Source organism: Oryctolagus cuniculus, chromosome 7 (genome assembly GCF_051225735.1).
Source record: "Oryctolagus cuniculus isolate XC-2025 breed Fujian yellow rabbit chromosome 7, ASM5122573v1, whole genome shotgun sequence".
Lineage (NCBI taxonomy): Eukaryota > Metazoa > Chordata > Mammalia > Lagomorpha > Leporidae > Oryctolagus > Oryctolagus cuniculus.
The window spans coordinates 107,728,838-107,754,714 of record NC_142873.1 but is presented as its reverse complement, the minus strand read 5'-3'; the positions used below and the strand labels follow the sequence as shown (position 1 = coordinate 107,754,714).

At 40.1% G+C, this 25,877-nt stretch overlaps 1 protein-coding gene and 1 long non-coding RNA gene across 13 annotated transcripts in view; one reads left to right on the top strand and one right to left on the bottom strand.

Moving 5' to 3' along the window:
- Positions 1–12,137: 12,137 nt before the first annotated feature.
- Positions 12,138–20,888, bottom strand: LOC149125676 (uncharacterized). 5 transcript variants are annotated; one of them, XR_016210968.1, is made up of 5 exons: positions 20,188–20,888; positions 19,602–19,670; positions 17,850–17,964; positions 16,346–16,484; positions 12,138–15,677 (listed from the first exon to the last, which is right to left on the bottom strand). It is a non-coding gene; the product is annotated as an uncharacterized LOC149125676 (long non-coding RNA). The 5 variants fall into 5 exon arrangements; XR_016210965.1 differs by having other exon boundaries at positions 12,139–15,677; positions 16,282–16,484; XR_016210967.1 differs by lacking the exon at positions 17,850–17,964 and having other exon boundaries at positions 12,139–15,677.
- LOC100351924 (leptin receptor) overlaps positions 16,479–25,877 on the top strand; it is a 134,644-nt gene continuing 125,245 nt past the window's right edge. For 5 of the 8 annotated variants that reach the window (XM_089300488.1, XM_070078341.2, XM_089300482.1 and 2 more), the window contains exons 1-2: positions 16,479–17,324; positions 17,608–17,652. The gene's annotated coding sequence lies outside the window, so the exon portion shown is untranslated. Of the gene's footprint in view, positions 17,325–17,607; positions 17,653–17,830; positions 17,913–25,877 lie in introns of all 8 variants that reach the window. The other 3 variants (XM_089300487.1, XM_089300485.1, XM_089300484.1) reach the window with 2 other exon arrangements.

Genomic DNA, 25,877 nt, shown 5'->3' with positions numbered 1-25,877 from the left:
ATTTGTCTTTCTGGGTCTGGCTTATTTCACTTAACATGATGCCCTCCAGTTACACCCATTTTGCTGCAAATGGTAGAATTTCATTCCTTTGAATAATATTCCATTGTTTAATATTTTTATTTGATAGGTAGAGTTAGACAGTGAGAGAGAGAGAGAGACAGAGAAAGGTCTTCCTTCTGTTGGTTCACCCCCCCAGATGGCCGCCACGGCTGGCATGCTACGCCAATCCAAAGCCAGGAGCCAGGTGCCTCCTCCTGGTCTCCCATGCGGGTGCAGGAGCCCAAGCACCTGGGCCATCCTCCATTGCCTTCCTGGGCCACAGCAGAGAGCTGGACTGGAAGAGGAGCCACTGGGACTAGAATCTGGCATCCATATGGGATGCCGGCGTTGCAGATTGTGGATTAACCAAGTGAGCCATGGCATTGGCCCCTCATTGTTTAAATTTACCGCATTTTCTTTATTTATCTGATGATAGACACTATGGTTGATTCCAAATTTTGACTATTGTGAACAATGCTGCTATAAACATGGTGATGCAGGTATCTCTTTTATACATTGTGTTTAAATCTTTCAGGTATATACTCAGTAGTGGGATTGCTGGATCATATGACAAATCTATTTCTACTTTTTTTTTCCAAAGAAACTTTTATTTAAGGAATACAAATTTCATAAGGACAACTTTTGGACTATAGTGATTCTTCCCGCTATACCTGCCCTCCCACCCACACTTCCACACCTCCACTTACTTCCTCTCCTGTTCCCAATCCAGTTCTCCATTAAGATTCATTTTCAGTGAACTTTATACATAGAAGATCAACTGTATACTTAGTAAAGATTTCAACAATTTGCACACACAAAAACTGAGAACAAGTTTTACAGTTAACTCTCCATAACTCATTGAGGACAGAGGTCCTGCATGGGAAGTTAGTGCACAGTAACTCTTGTTGTTAATTTAACAATTAGAACTCTTATGTATGATGTCAATGACCACCCGAGTTTTTTTGACACGAGCTGCCTAGGCTACAGAAGCCTTTTGAATCTACAGACTGCATCAGTATTTAGACAAGGCCACAGGCAAGGTGGAAGTTCTCTCCTGCCTTTAGAGAAAAGTATATCCTTCTTTGATGGTCACTTCTTTCCGCTGGGGATTCACTCACTGAGATCCTTCATGTAGAACATTTTTTTTGCCTCAGTGTCTTGGCTTTCTATTCCTGAAATGCTCTTATGGACATTTCAACCAAACCAGGATGCCTTAAGGGCTGATTCTGAGGTCAGAGTGCTACTTAAAGTGATTGTCACTCTATGAGTCTGCTTGTGGACTGCTTCTCATGTTGGAACATTTTCTCCTTTTTTATTCTATCTATCATTATTACCAGACACTTAATTCTATTTATGTGATCACTTTAGCACTTACTCCCATCTATATGTTCACTTTAACATTTAATATCATCAGTTTAACACTTAAGATGGCATTTTTACCACCCAGCTTAATGGGATCTGGGGTCCCATGGCAAGTTTTTAGACTGTACCCTTAAGTAAGTCCATAGGAATGTATGCAGAACTATACAGCTTTATAGTTACAAACTTCCTCCTCTCTCTCTTATTTCCATTCTTATTTTTTACTGAGATCAATGTTCAATTGACTTTATACACATATGATTAAATCTATGTTAAGTAAAGAGTTCAACAATTAGTATGAAGAAAAAAAAACTGTTTCTCAGCAGTTAAGCCAAAGGCTGTTGAAACCATTGCTTTTTGTAGTGTCAATTTAACTTCTACAGATTTCCTTTTAGGTGCTCTATTAGTTATCATCGATCAGGGAGAACATATGGTATTTCCCTTTGAGACTGGCTTATTTCACTAAATATGATGTTTTCCAGTTGCATTTATTTTGTTGCAAATGAACAGATTTCATTTTTTACCACTATGTAATATTCCATAATATCCCATAATTTCTTTATACAGTCTATGGTTGATGGAAATTTGGGTTGGTTCCATGTCTTAGCTATTGTGAATTGAGCTGCAGCAAACATGGGGGTGCAGATAGCTCTTTTTTACTGATTTCATTTCCCTTGGGTCAGTTCCCAGGAGTGGGATGACTGGATCATCTGGTAGGTCTATATTTGGATTTCTGAAGTATCTCCTTATTGTCTTCCATAGTGGATTTACCAGTTTACATTCCCATTAACAGTGGATTAGGGTATCTTTTCCCTTACATCCCCTGCATTTGTTGTTTGTTGATTTCTGCATGAAAGCCATTCTAACAGGGATGAGGTGAAACTTTATTGTTTTGATTTGCATTTCCCTGATGGCTAGTGATCCTGAGCATTTTTTCATGTGTCTTTTGGCCATTTGGATTTTCTCTTTTGAAAAACATCTTTTTAAGTCCTTTGCCCATTTCTTACTAGGATGTTTGTTTTGTTGTTGTCATCTGTAATTTTGTTAACTTGGGTCTTCTCTCTCCTTTTTTTGGTTAGTTGAGCCAATGGTGTGTCAATTTTGTTTATTTTTTCAAAAAACATCCCTTTGTTTTAATGTTATTTTGCTTTTTTGTTTTAATTTTATTTCTTCTCTAATTTTAATTATTTCTTTTCTCCAACTACTTTTGAGTTTGGTTTGCTGTTGTTTTCCCAGATCCTTCAGAAGAATTGATAGCTCATTTATTTGGTGCTTTTCCAATTTCTTGATGTAGGCACCAATTGCTATAAACTTTCCTCTTAACACTGCTTTTGCTGTATCTCAAAGATTTTGGTATGTTTTTATTTTCATTGGTTTCCAGAATTTTTTTATTTCTTTTTTGATTTCTTCTATGATCCACTGTTCATTTAGGAGCATGTTATTCAATCTCTATGTTTTTGCATGTGTTCTAGAGATTCCTCAGTTGCTGATTTCCAGCTTCATTCCATTGTGGTCTGAGAAGATGCATGGTATGATTTCGACTTTTTTGAATTTTCTGATACTTGCTTTACGGACTAGCATGTGGTCAATCCTAGAGAAAGTTCCATGCACTGCTGAGAAGAATGTGTATTCTGTGGCTGCAGGATGGAAAGTTCTGTAGATATTTGTTAAGTCCATTTGGTCTATAGTATTGCTGAACTCTGCTGTTTCCTTGCTGATTTTCTGTTTGGTTGATCTGTCCATTGCTGAAAGTGGGGTATTGAAGTCTCCCATTACTATTGTATTGGTGTCTTTGTCTCCATTTAGATCCCTTAGCATTTCTTTTAAATAGCCAGGTGCCCTGTAATTAGGTGCTTATACATTTATAATAATTAACCTCTCCCTGTTGAATTAATCCCTTAATCATTACATAGTGCCTTTTTTGTCTCTTTTAACAGTTTTTGTGTTAAAGTCTATTTTTTCTGATATTAGGAGGACTACATCAGCTCTTTTTTGTTTCTGTTGGCATTGGATATCTTTTTCCATCCTTTCAGTCTGTGTGCATCTTTGTTGGTGAGATGTGTTTCTTGTAGGCAGCAAATGGATGGGTTTTGTTTTTCAATCCATTTAGTCAGTCTGTGTCTTTTAACTGGAGAGTTGAAGCCATTTCCATTCAAGCTGACTATTTATAAGAAATGACCTGGCCCTGCCATTTTCCCAAAAATATTATTGTTTTTTACTTTGGATTTCCTTTGTACTTTTACTGGGATATTGTCTTCCTTTGTTTACTTTCCTAGTGATGACAATGTATCTGTATTTCAGTGTGTAGCACATCCTTAAGCATCTTTTGCAGGGCTGGGTAGGTGTTGACAACTTCTTTCAATTTCTGTTTGTTATGAAAGTTCTTTATTTTGCCTTCTTGCATAAATGAGAGCTTTACAGGGTATTGTGTTCTTGATTGACAGTTTTTTTGCTCTTAAGACTTGGACTATATCTTGCCATTCTCTCCTAGCCTATTGGATTTCTGATGGGAAGTCAATTGGAGACCCTCTTAAAGTAATCTGGCATTTCTCTCATGCACATTTTAGAATCTTTTCTTTATGTTTTACTGTGAGTTTGATTAAAGTGTGTCATGGTGAAGATCTTTCTGGTCATGTCTATCAGGAGTTCCATCTGCTTCCTGTACTTGGATGTCCTTTTCTTTCTCCAGATTAGGGAAGTTTTATGTTATTATTTCACTAAAAAGACCTTCTAATCCTTTCTCTCTTTCCTTCAGGAACTCCTAGAACCTGTATTTTGTGTCATTTGATGATATCCTATTGATTACCAACAGTGTTTTTAGTTTTCTAATTTCTTCTTGTTGTTTTTGGTCTATATAATTTCCTGAGCTCTGTCTTCTAAGTCAGATATTCTTTCTTCTGCTACACCAATTCTGTTGTTAAGGCTTTCCGCTGCATTTTTTTTTGGTATTGAATTCTTCATTTCCAAGATTTCATTTTGATTTCTCTTTAAGATCTCAATCTCGTGGGAGAAATTTACTTTCATGTTATATACAAACGTCATTAGATCGTGCATTTGCTTCTGATTACTTCTATGTAATCTGATGATCAATTTTTTGAATTCTGTTTCTGGCATTTCTTCAATCTCATCCTCTTCACAAACTAATATTGAAGTGTTTTGTTCTTTTGGGGGTGTCATGTTGTCTTCCTTATTCTTGTTTCTTGAATTGGTGCATTTGGTATTTGGCATTTGTGGAGATACTTCTTGGTTTCTTCTTTGTTTTTTTTCATTGTGGTGGCCTTTATCTTTGTACTGTTCCTCTGTAGACTAGTGGAGTGTCTGCTTTCAGTGAATACCCTGTGGTGTGTGGTAGGTATGGCCAGGAGTTCTGTTTAGTTCTCCAGGTTGAAGGGTGTGTCTAAGGTGACACACCCAGGTTTGGTGTGGTAAATCTCTCTCTCTATCTTTTTTTTTTTTTTTATCAGAAGGGAGGTTTATTCTGTGCTGCTGAGCTCTTCTCCTCAAAGGAGACCAGTGCCTGAGCACTAGCCCCAGGGGATATAATATTCATCTGCTCTTCTCCAAGGACCACACAAAAGGATCTGTGCCATCCCTGTGTAAGCACAGATTCCCCAGCAATGTCCCTCACCAGGTAACCAGGAAGCCCTGATCATGTGGACCTTCCCACAGTGACTGCCCAAAGTCCCAGCCACACCATGAGTCCTCCCCCACATCTTCAGTTTTTTTTACAGACCCAGCACATAAGCCTCCCACAGTCTTGAGCACCCACACCCCCTGTCAGTTCTCCCCACCAGACTCAGGAGTCTCCACTCTGCTGGTTGTTGCGTGCCATTGTGAGCTGGCTCAGCTGTTACTTATGTCAAAAATTGCACCTGCTCTTTTGGTTTGTTACAGGATGCTTGCAGGGTAATCTGAGAGAGAGAAATGTGCCCCTTCTTTTTTTTTTTTCTCCTCTGATTTGGCAGGTACACTATCCCCCTCAGGGCTCCAAGGCTGATTTCCTCTAGGCTCTTCCTACAGCTATATTGCCAGTGGCTTGGGCTACGGCAGTCTGATTTCACCTCAATCCCCAATGCTGGTGTGGCACTCTCAGCTGCTGGGGTCCTGAGTTATGGGTGTGTACGCCCTCCACATGGGTCCACTGTGTCCCTCTAATTTGCATAGAGTTTCCTTTGCCATTTTCTCCCTAACTCTTCTCTGAGACTTCACTCTCTTCACTTATTTAAAAACAATATTCCCCTAAACTAGAGCTCTAGTTTTTTTTTTTTTTTTTAAAGAAATCTCTACAGTTTTCCACAGTGGCTTCACTATTTACATTCCCACCAACTAGTGAATGAGTGTCGCCCTTTCTCCACATCCTCATCAGAATTTGTTACTCTCTGTGCTTTGGATTTTAGTCATTCTGACAGGGGTGAGGCGGCATCTAATTGTGATTTTGATTTGCATTTTCCTGATGGCTAGTGATGTCCAGAGTATTTTTCATATATTTGTTGGCCATTTGTATTTTTTCTTTTGAGAACCCTCTATTGAAGTTATTTGCCCATTTCTTTACTGGATTGATTGGTTTTTGGTTGTTCAGTTTGTCAGACTGTTGGTTTGCAAATATTTTTTCTCATTCTTTTGGCTTTCTCTACCCTGTATTGATCATTTCCTTTGCTATGCAAAAGCTTACACCACTGAAATACAAAGTAGTAGGAAACTACTTTGAAAAACAGTATGCTAATAAACTGGGAAAACTTACCTACCAAGAGTTAATCAAGATGATATAGACAAACTAAACAGATCCATAACAAGTATTGAGATTGAAGCAGTAATCAAAAGTCTTCCATCAAAGAAACGTCTGGGACCTGATGGCTTTACTACTGAATTCTACAAAGCATTCAAAGAGGAAGTAACTCCAATACTCTTAAAACTATCCCAAAATATTGAACAAGATGGAACACTGCCACACTCTTTTTATGAGGCCAGCATTACTTTGATATCAAAACCAAAGACACGACAGAAAAAGAAAACTACACACCTATATCTTTAATGAACAAAGATGTAAAGATTGTCAACAAAATACTAGCAAACTGAATCCAAAAGCATATCAAAAAGATCATATATACTGGGGTTTATCCAAGAAATACAAGGGTGGTTCATTAATCATATCAATAGAATGAAGAACAAAAACCATATGGTCATCTCAAAAGATGCATAGATAGCATGTGATAAGATTCAACACCCCTTCATGATAATAATCATCCACAAATTAGGTATAGAAGGAGCATTTCTCAAAATTATAAAGGCTGTATATCACAAACAGCCAATATCATACCAAATAGGGAAAAACTGAAGGCATTTCCCCTCAGATCTGGAACAAGACAAGGATGTCCACTTTTGCCACTCTTATTCAATATAGTACTGGAAGTTTCATTTATTTCTTTGAAAGGAAGAGCAACAAATAGAGAGGCTGAGACACAGAGAGAGAGACTGGTTCACTCTCTAAATAGCTGCAATGTACAGGTTTGAGCCAGGCCAAACCAGGAGCCAAGAACTCTATCCTGGTCTCCCTCAAGGATAGCAGGGGCCCAAGTACTCAGGTGGTCTTTCACTGCCTTCCCAGGCAAATTAGCAGGAAGCTGGATCAGAAAGGGAGTAGCTAGTACTCAAACTGGCACTCTGATACAAGATGCCAGCATCACAAATGTGGCTTAACCCACTACTCGAGTACACCAGCTCCTGCATATATATTTTTAAAATACATTGAGATTGTGCTACATATATAATTCCTATCATATGTTCTATGGAAATTAAGAATAAAAATGCTTCTTTGGTATGTTAATTTTAAATAGTACTGAAGATCTATAATCATTGTGAAATAAGTATTCATAAAATAAATCACTTTTGCTTTTGTTCTCCTTAGTTATACAAATAGAAAAGTATACAGTTTGCCTTTTATATATCAATCCAATGTATATAAACTGAGCAATTTCCACATCTTACTGCCATAAATATTTCAGGGTAGAGAAAAAAACCAGCATTGATAAGACACAGCCCTGGGTAGGTATTGTGTTATCGTGGGTTAAGCCACCACTTGTGATGTCGGCTTCCCATATCAGAGTACAAGTTCAGGTCTCAGGTATTCTGCTTCTGATCCATCTTCCTGCTAACGGGCCTGAGAAGGCAACAGATAATGGCATAAGCACTTGTACCCTTGCCATCCATCTAGGAGACCAGGATGGAGTTCCTGGCCTCTGGTTTTGTCCTGGCTCAGATCTAGCTGTTGGTGCTATTTTGGTAATGAATCAGTGGATTGAAGATCTTTCTCTCTCTCTGCCTCTCTCTCTGCCCTCTCTCTGTTGCTCTGCCTTTCAAATAAATAAATAAGATATTTTAAAAATATACACAACCTTTTCCTTCAAGGCATGTGTTCAGCTATATGTTCAAGTAACCATTAGATGGATCAGATAGTGTTTCATGATAAAACAAAAATAATAAATTTCCCAATGATCATAGATGAAAACATACTTCCAATCTGGGAGGATTATTTCATTGGGTCTTGGCATGTTGGCTAGGATTTCAACCAGTAGGTGATGGTGATGTGATAATTGAGAGAGTATTATAGAATGGAGGAGGAACATTCAGGACAGAGTAAAGTAAACAATGTCAGGAAGTGGGAAAAAATGAAAGATGTTTTTAGGTGACTGTGAGTTGTCTCCTGTCATGGAAGAAAACACTGGTGAGGTAGCTAGGTTGGTGAGTGTTAGTACCACATTGAGTTTGAACATCTTTCTGTAGGCAGAATTCTTTTGAAAAGGAGCATAAAATGATCCAGATTGTACCTTAAGAACACTATACAGAACCTAAAATTCCTAAAAGAGTGACATGGCCATTGGTGTGTAAGTCATATAATTGTTTTCTAAACATCTTGTATTTACTTGTTTTATAAGTTATTGGTATATTTTTATTTTTGCACCCCAAGAATACCTCCTTAGAACTTCTTAGAAGAGCATAAGAATTTCCTAAAGTATCTTAATGTTTAAATTCTCTTGTCTTTATCACAATTTAGGACTTGTTCTATATATATTTGGGCATATTTTCTTTCATAAAATGCTCTATTTATTCAAAAAGCATTAGGGAGCAACTAATTGAGTAGAATGTTATATTAATTAATGAGCATTATAGGAACTTTTGCCCTGGATAATTTGGGTTAAATTCTGAGCTTGAACACAGCACTTTAGTAGGAGATATTTTGAATGTCATTAATTTGAAAAGAAAATTGCTTGCACTTCGGATAGCTAAATTTGATTAGTTGATACTAATTAGCCTGTTAATTAAATATTGATACTCATATGTTCTTTATTTCTTCTTCAATTGCCTTTCTGAAATTTAAAAATACTTCTTTTTCATTGCTTATAGTTATTGTGTTTAACTTTGAATTACTAAAACCTTTTGAAATATGAAATACATCTTAAGGGTACCATTTGTGTTTAATGTGGAAAATTGATTTTAGGCTCTAATTAACTAGCTTTTACGTTATTTGTTCTGAAGTTTCCCTAGTTGAATGTATTTCTGGTGTAGGCAGAGATGCTGGTTATCCTTTACTCAAATAAAGGTGTCTGCTAATTATGTGCAAGTGGCATGCTAAGTGACACCAAAGTTTAAACATATTTATGTAAAAGGCTTTATTTCTATGTTTACTTTAGTCTCAGAATCCATTATTTAATTCAGCAGCTTTTGTTTATTCAGCTAATGCAATTTAGTAAAACTAAATATAACAAGGCATTTACTCAAATCTAAGAATGTACATTTTTACTAATTGTATTAATGAATTCTTTTTTTAAACCATAACATCTTTAAAGTTTATGAATAGAGCTCTTTTTTTAAAAAAGAATTTATTTATTTATTTATTTGAAAGATAGAGTTACAGAGAGATAGAGAGGGAGAGAGAGAGAGAAAGAGCGATCTTCCATCTGCTGGTTCACTCTCCAAGAGACTGCAACGGCTGGGGCTGGCCGATCCAAAGCCAGGAGCCAGGAGCTTCTTCTTCTTGGTCTCCCACGTGGGTCCAAGGGCCCAAGCACTTGGGCCATCTTCTGCTGCTTTCCCAGGTGCATTAGCAGGAAGCTAGATCGGAAGTGGAGCAACCAGGACTTGAAGTGGCGCCAATATGGGATGCTGGAGCTGCAAGTGGTGGCTTTACCTGTTACTCCACAGCACTGGCTGGCCCCAGATACAGCTCTTTTATTGTTAGATCTAAGTGCTCTGTACCCATTTCAAAAACCTTATCACACATTCTGAGAATTCAATTTCGCTGCTTCATCATCCTTTTTCCCTTCCAAAGGAAGACTAAATCAGAGCAATTATAGTAACACAAAATAAAAATGAAGCTGAGTGGTGCTCTTTCAGATCTTAATAACTAAGCAGTGTCAAATCATTTTCATGAAGTTCTAGTGTTTGAGTGATTTCTCCTAGTTTCTAGACACCAATAGTAATATTGTTACCAGTATGTCCCAGACCTTTTGGACATTACAAATGAACGTGGAATATAAAGCTGGCCAAAGATAAGGAAACTTTGTACTCTGTAACTATAGATACAGTGGTTCCTGGAGGGAACCACAGAGCAGCAGAGCAGACACATTATAAAGTGTCAAATTACCTAGTTATTCTTTCACTACTTGACTAAGCTCCACAAGGCCCGTGTGTGTGTGTGTGTGTGTGTGTGTGTGTGTGTAATTCACATCAGTTAATTTTCTATTTGCCAATTCATCTTGAAAACTTCTTCCCCATCCAATGCTGTCCTATATTTCTTAAGGACAGCATTTAGCCTCTATTTAAAAACACCTATGATGAAGACCTCATATCCCCCCAGTAATCTCTTTCCACTTCTAATGGCTATGTGAGTTATAAATGTATTCCTTAGGTTTGGTTTAAATCCAGCACCTATGCTTTCTACTCACTGATGTAGTTCATTTTATAGGACTTACATGGAATAGTCTTATCATGTCTTTTTATGACCATCTTCTTTGAAATGAATGTCATTTCTTGCCTTCTTCCCAAAGTATATTTTCCCTAGTTTCATTTGATGTACTTATTAAAACGCAATGTTTTTTTCTTCACCTCCAAAATTTAAAAAAGATGTTTATCTTATTTGTTTTTATCTACTTGAAAGGCACGATAATAGATAGATCTACCTTCAATCTACTTGTTTACTACACAAATGACCATGACAGTCAGGGTTGGGCCAGACTGAAACCAGGAGCCTGGAACTCCATCTGAGTCTCCCATATGGGTGTCTGGGACCCAAGCAGCCATCATATACTGCCTCCCAGGATGCAATGACAGGAAGTTGGATCAGAAGCAGTGGTGCTGAGACTTGAACTGACACTTACTTAGATTTGGGATGCAGGTGTCCCAAGCAGCAGCTTAACCCATTGTGCCACAATGCCTGCCCCTTCAGAAATTTTTTTTCATTAGATCTTTGACCTATTTTGTATTGTTGTCTGTGCTTATCGCTGAGTAGTTTTTATCAGACTGTTTCGTGACTATATAGAATTTTTGGAGACCCAACAGCTTTTTTTTAAATGTCAAGCTAGGAGTGTTTTTCTACTGGTATAAAATTCCCAAGAATCTTATAGGTTTCCTGGGTATATTAAAGATTCACACCAAAAGAAAAGACGTTTTTCTATAGATTTTCCCTAGATAAGCTCATCTCTATTTTGGGATTCTACTGAAATGGCTGTGGGGATCTGAGTCACCTGCTTAATTTCTTCAGGGAGCCTTGTGTGACTGAATAGTCTTTTTCATTTTTCTGAGGTATCAGCAAAAGGTTGGGCAGCACACTCTCAGCTTTTGCTCAACAGTGTGCTCTCCTGACAGTGAATCCCTTAAGTTTTGTGTCTGCTGGAAGTCGAACTCTGTGCTTTGGCCATGGTTTGTCCTACAAAGGTCCATGTGCTGGAAGCTTGGTTCTCAGTGTAATGATATTGATGGGGTGATGGGACTTTAAAGAAGCTGGACCTGTAGTGAGGTAATTAGGTCATGGGAACACTGCCCTTGGAAGAAGGTATTTATGCCCATGGGTTTGGTCTTGTGGGACTGGATTAATTCCTGCAAGAGTGGGTTACTCTGAAGGGTCAGGCCACTTTCACACTCACTTTCTTCCACACATGCCCATCCTCTTCTCTCCCATGTGCTTTCACAATGTGATGCTATCATGTTAAGATGCAGTAGGAGGCTCTCATCAGATGCAGCCATCGAGACTTAGACTTCTCTGCCTCCCAAACTGTGAGCTAACTAAACTTCTTTTCTTTTCTTTTTTTTTTTTTAAATTATCTATCTATCTATCTATCTATCTATCTATCTATCTATCTATCTATCTGAAAGAGTTACACAGAGAGAGAAGGAGAGGCAGAGAGAGAGAAAGAGAGGTCTTCCATTCGCTGGGTCACTCTCCAATTGGCCACAACGGCTGGATCTGCTATGATCCAAAGCCAGGAGCTTCCTCCAGGTCTCCCACGTAGGTGGAGGGGCCCAAGAACTTGGGCCGTCTTGAATTGCTTTCCCAGGCCATAGCAGAGAGCTGGATTGGAAGTGGCATAGCTGGGACTTGAACTGGTGCCCATAAGGGATGCCGGCACTGCAGGTGGCAGCTTTACCGGCTACGCCACAGTGTCAGTCCCACTAAATCTCTTTTGTTTATAAAGTGCTCAGTCCAAAGAATTTTGTCATAGCAACAGAAAAATGTACTCAGATATTGGATAAGCTAAGAACTTTCTAAATCATCAAGTCCTGGTTCTGTTTTAACAGTTCTTTCTTTTATTTATCTCTTTCCTCTCACATTTTATTATAAACAACAAGAAAAAAAAACAGGATGCACCTTCAATATCTTGCTTGGAAATCTCCTTGGCTATACTGTCAATCTCATTGTTTACAAGTGTTTTCTATATAACAAGACACCATTCTGCTAAGCTTTCTACCATTATAATGAGGAAATATTGCCTTTCCTCAGGTTCCCAGTCATATTTCTCTGATTCCCTCCTGTGTCCTTACCAACAGTCACTTAATGTCCTATTTCTGCCAATAGTCTGTTTGCAATGATTTATGTATTCTCCAAGGTAATGTCAATTCTCTCTACCACACTTCTCACCTCCTTCTGAGAAAGGAGAGTTATTAATATCTATATTTCTATTAGAAGTCTGTTTCAGATACGATTGGTTTTCATCTTGTTCCTAAAAATTCTACTTCCTACTCACTATCAAATTCCAAAGGCATTTGTACATTTTTAGGTCTTGGTTACACCAGCTTTCCACTTATGTTTACCAAAACCTATCATGTTTCAACTAGAAAGATAGTTATCAAGAAAGAGCTGATTGTGAGGAATCGGTTTGTGTAATTGTATCAAATGTCTGGGCAAATCCGAAGTCCATACGGCAGTCTGTCTGGAGACGCAAGCTGAAGCTCTCACTCGCAGGATGATGCTGCTAGCCACAGCTTTCTTCTTTTTAAGGGGGGGCTTATCTCTTTTCAAAGGCATTTCTTCTGGCTGGAAAGCCTGAAGAGCAGTCATCCAACGGCAAAGGCCTGATTGAACCAAACCAACTCTCTCTTCTGGGATAGTCTTCATTACTTATAGTTGACTGATTATGGACTTTAATCACATCTGAAAAATACCTCTACAGAAACTCCTAGATTAGTGCTGGATTGCGTAACTGGGGATTGTAGTCGTGTTGACATATCAAAAAGGCCACAGAAAGATCACAGTGTCCCTATAATACTTCTTTCACCAACAAAAGCAGCATCCTTACATATAACCCAGTAATTTTCTCTTGCGCATTCAGGCTACAAGATAGCAACACAAAAAACTTCCAGGTAGGTTGTGAAGACTAGATGAGAAAATAATAAGCAAAGACAGTAGACTACCAGGCAACCAGTTATCTTAACTACAGACATAGTTATTTTTCAAGGCAATTCAGAGAGGTGGTTATCAACTCCATTTTAGAAAAAGAAAAGAAAAAGGAAACAGAGACTTCAGGAGAATAAGGAATTTATTTAAGGGCTCACAGGGAGTATAAAAACTTAGGTGATCAGAATCCATACCTACATGCTTGACTATCCTGCCTCTGATCCATGAAAAACAACTTATAAAATGTTTTTTGTAAATGGAGTGTGTAACTGTTTTTATATGCATGTGTATAAATGTTTTGTATGCATTTATAAATGTGTTATGTACTTTTATATGCATGTTTATATACATTTATAAATGTTTCAAGTGTGTGATAATTAGGCATATAAACAATAGCAATTTTTTTTTTTTTTTTTTGACAGGCAGAGTGGACAGTGAGAGAGAGAGACAGAGAGAGAAAGGTCTTCCTTTGCCGTTGGTTCACCCTCCAATGGCCGCCGCTGCAGCCGGCGCACCGCGCTGATCCGATGGCAGGAGCCAGGATCCAGGTGCTTTTCCTGGTCTCCCATGGGGTGCAGGGCCCAAGCACCTGGGCCATCCTCCACTGCACTCCCTGGCCATAGCAGAGAGCTGGCCTGGAAGAGGGGCAACCGGGACAGAATCCGGCGCCCCAACCGGGACTAGAACCCGGTGTGCCGGCGCCGCAAGGTGGAGGATTAGCCTATTGAGCCACGGCACCGGCTTGCAATTATTTTATTTTGAAAAAATTCCAGAAAATGTGTAGGGCACCATAAAAGGGATAAGGCACTGTTTTAATTAGCATTATAGTCCAAACGTCCACTGCAGTGGGTATATGTGCTTTTGGGGTCCGCTTTCCCTTTGGGAATAGCACTCTAATCTTATTTTGGGGTAGCACTTTACTCACATCCTTAGTTCTTCAGTTGAGGTGAGACCAGCCTTCCCCCCATACCATTCTCCAGGAGTAGACAAATGACTTACGCCGGGACAGTTGTCATATTCCAGCTCACTGGTCACATGGTTGGTTCAGGGGTGGGCACCCTGGTAATTCAATGAATGAGATGCAGATTGGCAGCTGTAATCATACAGGCTGATTGTGTAAAAATGTTAGGGTGGAGGAATAAGAAGGAGAGAGTAAGTCAGAGAGCAGAGGTAAACTATAAGAGAGGGGACTCAACCACTGTTTGTAAAGAGTTTAAGGAAGGGATGTATTAATAATATCAACTTAATAGTTGAGCAATCTTCATGCTTTTTAAACTAGCAACCAAAATACTTGGATAAAATATTTCATCTACTTTTAAGTATTTCTAAGTTCAGTCATGATTGATTGCTCCCTGCAGGATCTGATTCTGTGTAAATAGGCATCTTATTGATTTTTTTTTTTTCAAAAGAGAGGATAGATGATCTCATTAATTTCTTTTTTACATCAAAGGTTTACTTTTAGGGATTTTTCCATCATTCAAGAAAATACTGAATGAGTCAGAGTGTTAATCTGGTTTGCTCTAGTAAATTCTGTGTTCTTATTATAGAGATGTTTTTCAATGTGATAATAATTGTCTGGCTGATTGGTGGTGATTTATTTTTATTCATTTATTCATTCACAACTGTTTATCAGGCATCAGATACGCACAAAGCGTTGTGTCAGAGGAAATGAGATTCGAAGGTGGCCTCTAACCTAGAATGTAAACCGGGAGCTATAAGGAGCTCCTGACTCAGAGCCTGGTGTGTAACAGGCGCTCAGCATGGGATCACGTTATCAGAATACCACACATACGGATGTAGGATGTATTTCTGTAACAGTGGTAGCTTGTGTGTGGCCATGCTTGGTCTGTGATTCTAACATGAGTTTAGGGCTGGGGCTTTTGTATTTCTTTCACACTAGGCCGTTATTCTTCATAATGCCTAGGTCAGAATACTCATCTTTCATGGTTCACAATGAAATAATAATACTTTGTGTTGATACAATTTTGAATAATGATGTTGGAAGGACAACTTGATACCACAGTGAACAATGATTTTGGTCCCTATTATTAGCTTATCAGTTGTGGTGGGTTAAATATTGACTTCCTTCCTTCCCTGGAACCTGTGAGTGTGACTTTAGTTGGAAAGAGGGACTTTGCAGATTTAATTAAATTAGGGATCTTGAGATGTGATCATCCTGGATTGGCTGGAGGTCCTAAACCCAACGACAAATGTCCTTACAACAAGCAGAAGTGAAGGCACATACTCAGAGGAGAAGGCCCTAAGAGGATGAAGGCAGAGGCACCGGCTCAGAAACCCTGAAGCCACCAAAGGCTGGAGGAAGCAAGGCAGGATTTCCTCTGGGCGAAGCAGGGACAGTAAACTGTGGACATCTTGATTTTGGACTTCTGGCCTGTAGAACGTGAGAATAAATCTTTGTTATCTTAAAAAGCAAGCTTATGGGAATTTGTTACAGCACCCCCGGGAAATGAGTATGTTAGTTTATACTGATAACTTAAGGATTGCTCTCGTGTTGTTTAGTTTTGTAATAATCTGGGGAACCTAGTGTGTCTACTGCAGTTCTCATTTCCATCCCATAGAGATACTTGTCTGTTTTTTGAGGTTGGGTGAAAACCCAAAGGATAGTGTTTCTGGGTTATTTTTGCCTACCTTAGGTACCCCCAGAGGTTTATTTAGTAAGTATGACATTTCTGAATAAAGTGGCTTTGACAAGTGGTTCAGAGACCCAAATATTCTTTTAAAAAAAAAACAAAACAAAACACAAAACGGTCCTGAGAGCTTATCCCCAAGTCCAGGAAGTTCTACGTGCAGAGTTCCCCCAAGTGCCCCGTTTGTGTATATAAGGCAAAGTGAAAACCAGTGAGCCAAGAGGAACTCTCCTCTGATGCCCCGGGACTGTAGGCCACTCATTTTTCTCTCTGCACTGCTGTCTCCCACCCACCCCTTTTTCCTCTGTGAAATCAATGTTCAGAGGCCTTGAAAAAATAACCACTCACCAGCTCTGGAATATAACCACTTCCGTTTATTGTTTCTCCCTTGGCCTCTTGGTTTCCAACTCACCCAGCACAACTGGTACTTTCATCTGGTACTTTCATGAGCTCCTGCTTATGTGTCTGTCCTCCTACCCCCAACTCCAAGGTCAAAGAATGCAATCACTGCACCTAGCATACTGTCCAGTACAACGTGGTCCTCAGCAAAACTGTATGAGATAAACAAATAAATGAGTGTGCATTTTGAGTGGTGAGCAAGAACATGCTATTTACCTCTGGATTGGACAAATTAAGGCTGTCAAGGACAGATTTTTGTTGTTGTTTTTTATTGGCGTCATGAGACATCACTAAGCTTCAGGACTGAAAGAGGAGTGGTCATTTAGTCCAGTGCCCTCCCGACACTCACGACCCTGATGCTGGCTGATGCGTCCTTGGGGACAGGAAACTCACTACCTAACCACGTCTATCCTTTTCCATTTCGCTCCCCTATCCCCACCCCCGCCAATTACTCCATCGTTACTGTGGCATTTTCTACACTTGCCACAGCAGAGGCCAGTCAGTCCCGGGGTACAAAGCACAGGGGAACACCCCACGGACAAGCTCAAGTCAGACGGGCACGCTCAGGGAGGGCGGCTTGGAGCTTGCTGCCCGCAACTCCCGACGCCGCCTTCCAGCGGGCAGGGGTCCCGCTCGCCAGCTCCCGGCCACTGCTCCCCTGGTCCCTGGCCTCGCGCCGCCCCGCTGCCGCTCGGGGTCCGCGGACCCCGCCCCGGTGCTACCACGGAGAGCGCGTGGCGCGCGGGCGCCGGTGCCGCGCTTCCCGCCTCCTCCCCGCCGCAGCCGCAGCTGCTCAGCCCCTCCTCCCCGCAGCCCTGCTGCCCTCCGCTCTCCGGAGAGTTTCCCGGCACCTTCGGCGAGGAGTTTGGAGCGGCCCGGCTGCGCAGCCCACGGCTGGCCGAGCGCGAGCGGACGAGCCGGCGACGCAGGTGCTAGGGCCCCGGGGCCGGCGCCATCTCTGCTTTCCGTCGGGGTTCGACCCCGGGACCAAGGTGAGAACGGCTTCTCTCTCCTCCACCTTCTGCCGCCACCTCTTCTGGCTCAGGGCGCTGGGACCGTGCGGCTGGCGGGGAGCCCGCGGGCCCCTTGAGGGGACCACCACCATTCTAGCAGGGCCACCAGAGTTGGAGGGGCCGGGCCCCGCGGGCGGCGGAGTGGGGTGGACGCGGGGCGCCGCTCGGCCCGCGGGGCGAGGGGAAGGGGCGCCGCGCCGCGCCGCGCCCACCTGCGGGGCCCGCGGGAAGGACTTGGCCACCCTGACAACTTCTTTTCCAGGTCTCCTGCCTACTTGGGAAGTCGAAGGGACTGCGACGTAAACCAGTAAGTCCTGGGGCTCTGAAGGAGGATGTGTTGCTCTGAATGGCGAATGACAAAAGTTGTACGGTAGAGATGGATGGTGTAGACCCTAGCTTCCGTGTCCCAACCTCTACACCTTCCCGCAAACAATTCCGAAAGCAAAAACACCCCAAAATACAAACTCTCCCTCCTCCCACTGCAGTCGCAACCGAAGCACTTACTTAAAAGGGATTTGTAGCGGTGAGAGAAGAGACCCAAATGAGGAATCGCTTTGGAAACTCCAGGTACGGTGATAGCATCTAGGAAGCTGGTTATTGCGGGGTCTGGCTCTAGGACCTGTGTTGACAGCCAGATGAGAGTGGCCCTCCTAAGCCCCAGAGGGTTGTTTATCTGGAGGATTGCCTGCCTCAGTGAGCATTTGTTTCCATCCGTGTAATGGAACAGGTCCTCCTTCCGAGCTTTGCCTTGGAATCAGAATATCTGAATTTTGGTTCTATTTCCCATTTATCCACTGTGGTGCTGTGGGGAGCTTAACCTCTGTGGGCCTCAGTTTCCTCATTTTTCAAATTGGAGGGTTGGGTTAAAATAATCTCTGAGGAGCTTTTGATAATATCCAAGGTGTATCTCAGATTTTAAAAGTCTGTAATTCTTGAACTCTTTTACCTGGTACAGTACTAGCTTCATAATTTCATGAAACTAAAAAAATTAAAAAAAAAATCAGCGACCTATGTTGATCTTGGCATCAACTTAATACTTTCAGGATTTTCCAGCCAAAAGCTATAGAGAAAAGCATTTATAAAGAGCTCAGAAATATATGTGGTTTATATGTGGATGTTTAGGTCTCCTTTGAAAATGATTTAAAGAATCATATTTATCATTTTGCCAGTGTTTGTAACATTACAACAGAAACAAGTGGATTTAGCCTAGCACATTATTTTATTACGGTGTTGCATATTTGGAGGAAATGAAAATTGTTTTGGAGGGAAAGAAAAATTGTACCTTTCCTGGCAATTACTGCTGGTGAACAGTGTTTGGTGCTTTTTAGCATAAAGTTGTGTGCAGAATGTTAAAAAAGTGGTTTCAGACCACTTCCGAGCCTCTCTGAAATTAAGCTCACTAGCAGAGATGCCAATTTTAGAAATGTGTTTAGTCCTCTTGGAATGAAGCCCAGAAAATAGCAGAGGTTAACTACTCAGGTAAACCAGAAATTAGGAATTGACGCCCACTCAAAAGTTGTACCAGGAGTGTGGACTATGAAGTGTCAGCATGCTTTTCTCTTTTTAATTAGAAACCATTGGCTTACTTAAGCAGGCAGAGAATGTTAGAGCCGCCTTTTGTCGCTGCTTGTACCAATAGCATTTTCACCGATAGCATTTTCAAATCATTTGAGATTTAGTCACTAACTAGTTGGGATAGGCATGGAAGTGTTTCTGGCTCTTTTTGGTGGATTTGACCTAAAATATAAACGAATCTCTTCCCACCCACGTGTACTTTGTATGCCATTTGGAAGAGCCAAGTGGATTTGAAGTGCTCTTAGGAACACATTGAACTGACTTTCGATGCCTTTTCACCTTTGGGTTGGAAATGTCATGAATCACTCATGTATTTCTGTGAAATAGGTGGTCATCTTCTTAAAACAGACACTCAGAGTTAAGGCAATCGCATGTTGATTGAACAGGGAGTAGCCCAACTACAATGCCCTAGCTGCTAGTCGCTCAGAAAACAGCTGGGACATGGATAGGTCAGGCGGCTCCCCATCCTTGGCCAACTCACTCAAAGCTCTGGAGTGACATTGTGGCTGGCAGAGGCTCTATTCCTCTTTTGTAATGTGAGGCCTTACTTTCTCATGAATTTGTCAAGGAAAAAACAGTCATCTTTTCACACTTAGATCACTGTTGTAGGACCAAATGGTTTGCGTTTGTGAAATGCAGTATTTCTGGGAGGTCTGGAAAATAAAACCTAAAAATACTCACAAAAGAACTGAATCCTCCTGGTAGATCCTGTACTGCATTCTTCATGCTTCCAGCCAAACACACACACTCCTGTGGAGTTAAAAATGAAGAAAAAGGCTTATAGTCTGCCCTCATTCTTAAGATTTTATGTGATTTACAAATTCCGATTTTAATTAAATTAGGAAGGCACAAATATTCACCGACTGGACAACCTTAGCACATACAAACTTTTGAAGTTTGTATTCAAATTTAATCTGCTTATGACTTGGAATATCCTTACACTCTTTTTGTGCCTCAACAGTGACATTATCTGTTGTGTTTTCACACACATGGTCCTATTCTTCTTTCACTTTTTTTTAACATTTTGAATTAATATATGTATTTATATATGTATATAATAGTTGGAGAAGTTATGAAACTAATTTACAAGCTAACAAAAAGCAGAACACATTATAATTGATAGTTATAAAGCAAATGCCCCACTTCTCACCCACCACCCGAGAAAGAGAACATTGTGATTACCCAGAAACGTCTTGCTTGTTCCTTCTCCTCACCGCAGGTCTTATTTTATCTTGGAAAACGATGTTTCATAGATTTCTTTGCTTACCTTTATATTTGTGAGATTGAGTCATTTCTTCTCTTCCTCTTAAAGCAAAACTTCTTGAAAGCATTGTCTGTATTCCCATCTCCAGGTGCTCTCCTCACACTTTTCAATAGAACGCCATTCCCTTCTAGCTTGTGTTTTCAATGCTCTGCCAGGACTGCTTAGTCTGCAGCTGTGAAGGTCCCCAGTGACATCGCCTTCACTAATCCAACAGTTACAGTCAGTGTCCACCCTTCTTCACCTGTTGGTAGCATTGTAACAGTTGCCACTCTGCTCTTTGAAACAGTTCCTTACTGACACCATGCATTCTTGATTTTCCTCCTTCTTCACTGGCTACTCTGTCTCCTTCACTGGCCTCTCCTCTCACAGGTTTAAACTTGGAGTGGCTTCCGCTCTAGCTCTTTTCTCTCTACCCAGATGACTTCATCCAATCTCCGTGTTTGTGTACTGATACTGATGATTCCAGAAATGACAGCTCCAGCCTTGACTTCTCCTGAACCTCAGGCCTGTGTTTCCAGCTGCCTACTCAGAATTTGTTTGGACATCCAGTAGATATCTGCATTTCAACATACTGCAAATGGAATCTTCATCCTGCTCCAACCTTTGCTATCTGCAATCTTCCCTGTCTCATATCTCATACATAATGTGCTGGGAAATCATCTCTGCTATATCTTCAAAATAAATCCAGAATATAATTCATATCACTCCCACGGCTGCTACCTGGTACAAGTTGCCATTATTTCCCATATGCATGGATCATTGCAAGGATCTCCAGACTGGTCTTGTTTTTATCCTTTGCTCCTCTCAATTTATTATCAAAGCAGCAACCAGAGCTCGCCTTTTACACTGTTAAGGCAGTTTATGACATTTTTCTGCTTCATACTGTCCAGTGACTTTCCAGTTTTCTACACAGTAAAGACCAAAGCCTGTAGGATAACCTACAAGGCCATACCTGACCTTTCTGCCCTTCCTTCTGGCCATCTGATCTTGTGTCCCACTGTTCTTCCTCTTGCTTACTCAGTTCCAGCCACACTGGGCTCCTTGTTGTTCCTCGAATGTGTCAGAAGCCATCTTTACACTTTAGCTTCCTTTGCTTGGAATGCTCTTCCTACAGATATCCACAGCTTGCTGTAATTACTGCGCTTCCCTTCAATATCTGTTCAATTGTCTCTTTTTCCAGGAGGCCTGGTTATCATGTTTAATATTCTTTCCCTTTCCTTTCTTTTTCTCATGGCATGTATCCACTTTTTACAAAAGATATATTTATTAATTTGAAAGTCAGAGTTACAGAGAGAGAGGGAGAGACACAGAGAGAAAGAGATCAGCTGCCTGTTGGTTCACTCCCCAGATGGCCACAACTGCTGGGGCTGAGCCATGCTGAAACCAGGAGCCAGGAGTTTCATCCAGGTCTCCTGCGTGGGTGGCAGTGGCCCATCTTCTGCTGCTTTTCCCAGGCCATTAGCAGGTAGCTGGATTAGAAGTGGAGCAGCCGGGTTGCTGACATCACAGGCTATAGCTTTATGAGCTATGCCACACACTGGCCCCTGTATTCACTTTTGAAAATTTTGTGTCACTTCTTTTTTTAAAAAAAGATTTATTTATTTATTTGAAAGACAGAGTTAGAGAGAGAGAGAGAGAGAGAGACAGAGACAGAGAGAGACAGAGAGAGAGATTGAGATTGATTTTCCATCTGCTTGTTCACTCTCAAATGGCTGCAGTGACCAGAGCTGGGCCAGGCCGAAGCCAGATGCCTGTATCTAGATCTCCAGTGTGGGTGGCAGGGGCCCAAGCATCTTGGCCATCCTCTGCTGCTTTGCCAGGCATATTAACAGGAAGCTGGATTTGAAGCAGAGCAGCCAAAACCCGAACCTGCTCCTCATATGGGATGCTGGTATTCCAGGTGGCAGGCTAACCCACTGCACACCAGTCCTTTGACCTCTCAATTACCTTTTTTTTTTTTTTTCCTGTAGCATTTCCACTAGAATTTAACCTTCATGGGAGGTGTTTTTTTTTTCTTCTCATTTTTTTATCCTTAGTGGGAGATAGGGCCTTGCATATAGGAGCTGCTCAGTAATTTTTGTTGTTGATTGAATTTGCTGCTTCTTTGTTTCCATTGCTGGATCTGTTCCACTGTATGAATATAACACATTCATTTAAAAAATTGATTCTGGTTATGAAATCCTTCATCCTTCTTCCTTTTATGTTACTGTAAATGAAGCATCTATGATTCATCTTGTACATGAATCCTGGCGCACAGAGGTAGAAGTTTCTTTAGATGAAACTAGGAGGTGATTACTGTGTCTCATGACTTTCAGACTTCTGCTATATTAGATAATGCCTCACTTTTTCAAGTGTCATTTTACCCATTTACATTCCTGCTGTCATTGCTCTATATCTTTGCCAAAACTTATTATTATCAGAACATTTGATTTTGACCCATCTGGTGAATATAAATTATTATCTCATTAATCTTTATTTTATAAATTAGTAGTGAGATTGAACCTGCTGTCTGTGAGGATAGGCTAGGTTATGCTGCAATAGCAAATAATACTCAAATTCCATTACATAATGCAATTTCTCATTCATGCAAAGTCTCCTGTGGATCAAGACAACTTTCCAGGGAACTGTCCTCCATGTAACAACATGGTCGGTTAAGGACAGGGAAGCGTCACCATTCTGCAGCCATACGATCTGGAACACAAGACTTCCCCATTTGGTGGAATAGAGGAGAGCAGCATGGATAATCATGAACCAGTTTCAGTTTTAAATGCTGCCATCCGGAAGTAACATGGGTTATTTTTACTCACATTTTAGTAAATGTAATGTAATGCCTGTCTCACTTCAAGGAGTGAAGATCAGTAACTATGAAAATACAAGTGAGCAGAATAACTGAAGTTACCACCTATAGTTATGTAAAAAATTATCCCAACTTCAGTGGCTTACGACAACAAACATTGATCATTTAAAATATTAAGAGTTGATACATGTGTGAGTCTGTTCTGGGGAGTCTGTACTTGTTTATGTGACCTCTCTGTGTATTTGCCAGTGTTACCTGGCCTCGATTACTACAGATTTAAGAGGTAAATCTTGCTATCTGATGGAGCAGATCCTCCTGTTTTGCATCATTTCCAGGAGTGCTGTAGCCTTCTTTGGCCTTTGCTTTTCCATACACATTTTAGAATCAGCTTGTCAAGTTCTAAAATGTTTGTTAGAAACTTGATAAAGATGGTATTGAGTTTGTTTCAATTCTATACGATGAAAAGGAAATTATATCTTTTAAATTTCCAGTTCTAGAATATGTGACTATCTTTCTTTATATACTGAGGTCTTTTCTAATGTAAGAAATATAAACTTTAGCTAACTTTTTCCTTAGGAGCCCTTGAACATTTTTCTGTTAGACTTATTCATTGGAACTTTATAGTTTGAAATTATTTTAAATGACATGTTTTAAAATTTCATTGTCTATTTATTGCTGGCATATGGAAGTACACTTAATTTTAAAAGTGTTTTAAAAATCAGCTTTATTGGAAGCCAGCATTGTGGCATAGGTGGTTAAGCTGCCTTCTGCAACACCAGCATCCCATCTGGGTGATGGTTTGAGACCTGGTTGCTCCACTTCTGATCGAGCTCCCTGCTAACGGCCTGGGAAAGCAGTGGAGCATGGCCCAAGTCCTTGGGCCCCTGAGGTCCCATGTAGGAGACCTGGAAGAAGCTCCTGGCTCCTGGCTCCTGGCTTCAGTCTGGCCTAGCCCCACCAATTGTGGCCATTTGGGGAGTGAACCAGTGGATAGAACTTTCTCTCACTCACTCACTCTTACTCTCTCTAATTCTGCCTTTCAAATAAATAAAAATAAATCTTTAAAAAATAAGTTTTATTGGTCAATCATTGACTATCATTCACATACCATAAAGTTTACCCCTTTGTTGTATGTAATGTGCTGGCTTTTGTGCACTGACAGAGTTTATGTGCTTTAACAGAGTGTTGCCATCATCACTACTGTTAAATACAGTGAAGTACATAAAAAGTATTTTATCAGCCCAGAAACACACCCTGTGCTCATTGCAATCAGTCCTCTTTCCCCAGTGTCCCCATCCCTGGCAACCATGGCTTTTCTTTTTTTTTTTGTGCCTATGATTTTGCCTTTTCTGGACATTTCAAGTAAATGAAATTGTTGGGCCTCTCCTAACTGGCTTCCTTCAATTAGCATAATGTTTTCAAGGTTCATCTATGTTATAGCATATCAATGCTTCATTCCTTTTTTGTTGCTGAATAATATTCCATTGTATGGCCATATCAGTTTTTTTTTTATCTGTATATGAAGGGATGAATATTTGGGCAGCTTCTACTTTTTGACCATTATGAATTTTGTACAAGGAGCAGAATTACTATGTCATATTACCATGTGACTATATTAAACACCCTTTAACATTAGAAAAATATGCTAAATTGTTTTCTAAAGTTTCTGTATCATTTTACTGCCCACCAGTGTTCTGTAAGTGTTCCAGTTTCTCTATATCCTTGTCAATGCTGCTACTGTCTTTTGTATTATAATCTTATCAGGTGTCAAGTGGCATATTATTATAGTTTGATTTGCATTTGCTGATATCTTCATCAATATTTAAAACTGCTAAATTTCAGAGGGCACCAGCCAAAAACTGAAAAACAAATAACCCCAAAAATAAAAGAAAATATTTATATGGGAGAAAAATCATGTACCTGATGAGGAACTTTTACCTATATATAAAAAACTCTTACAACACAGCAGTAGAAAGACAAATTACCCAATGAAAAATAAGACAAGAACATTCTTCCAAAGCTTTGTTATATGTTTAATCCTTTTGTATGTTACTGGATTTAGTTTGTTGGTCTTTTTGTATCAACATTCATAAAGGATATTGGTCTGCAGCTGTATTGTGATGTCTGTGTCTGGTGTTGGTATCAGAGTAATACTGGCCTCAGAGAATGAATTGAGAAGTGTTTAAAATACTTGACGTTGTATAGTTATATTTTACAACAGCAACCTTGGAAATTAAGTTAAAAAACCTACAGAGGATATTTTTGTATTTTATAACTTTCATGTACTCTTTGAGTAATGTCAGTTTTGTTTCTTCTGTTGTAAACTTCCCTACTGCAGTGATGAGGACCGCTAGTGTGTTACCAACGTGAAGTGCAAAAACCACTGGGAAGGAAATTTGCAGTGGGCTTGTGGGAGATATTCTTCATCAGATTTAGGAAATGCCCTTCTATTTCTAGTTTGTAAATAGTTTTTGTTGTGAATGAGTATCTGCTGTTTTCAGATACTTTTTATATGTGAGTACTCATGTAGTCAGATGCTTTTTATCCTTTAATATATTAAAAGGGTTAATCATGTTAATTGATTTCTTTAATGTGTTAAATCAGAATTGTCCTGCAGTAAATTCTACACATGTTATATGGTCATTGTTTTTGCATGACAGAATTTCATTTATTGATATTTGCTAAATCTTTTTTTTTAAACTTTTATTTAATGAATATAAATTTCCAAAGTACAGCTTATGGATTACAATGGCTTCCCCCCCATAACGTCCCTTCCACCCGCAACCCTCCCCTTTCCCATTCCCTCTCCCCTTCCATTCACATGAGGATTCATTTTGGATTTTCTTTATATACAGAAGATCAATTTAGCATACATTAAGTAAAGATTTCAACAGTT